The 2,288-nt window shown below is 39.9% G+C and overlaps 1 pseudogene; it reads right to left on the reverse strand.

The window, feature by feature from the left end:
• Positions 1 to 721: 721 nt before the first annotated feature.
• LOC113882692 lies at positions 722 to 1,928 on the reverse strand (annotated as a pseudogene).
• Positions 1,929 to 2,288: the final 360 nt, after the last annotated feature.

Here is a 2,288-nt window from a genome sequence, read left to right on the forward strand (position 1 = left end):
TTTTAGGAGGCAACTATTTTTATTATGGAAAGATGGCGAAAGAGATGAACTCTTTTATAAAAAAGAACAGATCACTTTTATTAAATAATTCCCTTACAAACTTTGCAGCTTAGGCCCAGTGTCGCAGAAATTTTAGAATGGTATTTAAATAGTCCTGCTTTCTTATCTCTTTCTGTTTAACATCTAGACTTTAAAAGTCACCCAATTTAGTAATCTTTAAGGCAACTATAAGGAATCAAGCGTCAACTCAGATGCAGCTTTCTGATGCAGACTATCTGTTGTCTGGGCTTCCCTGCTAGCTCAGTGGTAAAGAACCTGCCTGCAAGTCAGGAGCCGCAGAAGATGCTGGTTTGATCCCTGGGTGGGAAAGATCCCCTGGAGGAGGGCATGGCAACCCACTCCAGTATTCTTGCCTGGAGAATGCCATGCACAGAGGAACATGGTGGGCTACAGTCCATAGGGTCGCAAAGAGTCAGACACGGCTGAAGTGACTAAGCACACACCTACGCATCTATTGTCTACCATTTCACTGGTCAGTCCGTCCATAAAAGAGTATTTAAGCTAACTCAAATATAGGGGGGAAAACTCAAAAATAGGGAAAATAAGAGAAACTAGAACATGTCAAATATGCTTCCTAAGAAATTATGCCTCACTGTGTAAGTTAAATATGAGAATTTCCACCTCAGTAAATCTCTCATATAAAAATAAACAACATTTAAAATAAATCTAAGTCATTATTTATATACATTACTTAGCATATAAAAGGCAACATATAAGTAGAAATTTTATACTTCTTAAATCATTATTTGCCAGAGTATCTATAAATAAAATCATTACCCCAAATCAGAAATGCTATGATTTAAAAATTTTGTTATTAATACATAGGTTTTCTCAATACCTCACCAAAACCACCACCCACCCTTTCCCACAAAAAATATACATATTCAGGTCTGTAAGTCAGAGGCTTAAAAACACTAACATCAAGGAGTTCATTTTAATTATAAATTGATGTTGCATTTCCACAAACACCGGTGATAGCTGAAATACCAATATCCAAGAGCAATATGTAAACCTATAGTGAACCTAGCAAAATGCACCTCTCAAGTAGAAATATTTCTTTTTACAAATGTTCTAAGGAACAATGCTTAAAATCATATAAGGTTTGAAATATAATTTTAACAAAGTTTACATGAAAAAAGGAAACACCAAAGTTGGTAATAATGAAAGTCTTTTGGCTTTCTTACAAATGCAACCTTTATAATTTCCCAACCTTCAGAGTATGAACTATTTTTCCAGGAAAAACAAAATGTAAACTGTGTTTCTTATACAGCGTTATGTGTCAGAGTCACTTCCACACCCCAGTCTGCTGCCGTCTGGTCCATCGCTTTCTTTGTCCCAGTCTTTCATGGACGCTCCCGTCATGAAATCATCACGCAAGATCGTCCATCCTGGGCCCTCTTCTGATTTCGCTTCAGTCTGTTTTCTTTTCTCTAGTCTCTCTTGCTTTAGCTTCTCCTTTTCCTTTTCCAGCTCTTTGTTTCTGACCAGGATGGTGGGTTTGCTTTCAGGAATCTTCTTGCTCAGGATCCTAGCCATGGCATCTGCCCAGCCCGCGTTAGCCCCCGCAGTAGCTTCTGCAGCACTGTCGTTGTCATCCTCGCGGGGCTCAGCTTCATCTTCGTCGTCAGCTTCTACTGCTTCATCACCAGAGGAAAAGTGATCTTTTTCCAATCCACAGCTTCCTAGAGAACCTTCATTATCGGAAGCGTCTTTGTCCTTATCTTCCAGCTCTGATGCTACAGACGCTACTACCATTTTCATCCTCTTCTTCCTTAGTGAAATTTTCAGCTTTTTCCCCGCACTCACACGTGAGTCTCCAACGGCCGCTGCCATGATTCCTAACCGGAAGCGTTCAGTTACATTTGGCTAACTTTTTTATTTTAGAATGTTCTTTCTTTTGACATAGGACACGTGTTAGGCATGCAGACGTATTTGTTTGAGATTATACACAAACCCGTTCTCGCACTCACTCTCCAGCAGTCCTCCTTTCCCTTTGTACCTGCTGGTGCACACTGGTACCTGTGTACCTTTGTATCCATAAGTCTTAAGCTATTCTGAACATGCAGTATTGTACAGACCTGATTCAAAATATGGAGTGAGCTTCTATGCACTAAGTCACTAAGACATCAAAATTCAGGGGGAACCAAAGCAGAGGGAGGCAACGGAATCAATACATGAACCTGGGACTGTGAGCTTCCAGGGGCAACAAAGAACACGGGGAAAACATT

The sequence above is a fragment of the Bos indicus x Bos taurus genome, chromosome 1, assembly GCF_003369695.1.
Source record: "Bos indicus x Bos taurus breed Angus x Brahman F1 hybrid chromosome 1, Bos_hybrid_MaternalHap_v2.0, whole genome shotgun sequence".
NCBI classification, from domain to species: domain Eukaryota; kingdom Metazoa; phylum Chordata; class Mammalia; order Artiodactyla; family Bovidae; genus Bos; species Bos indicus x Bos taurus.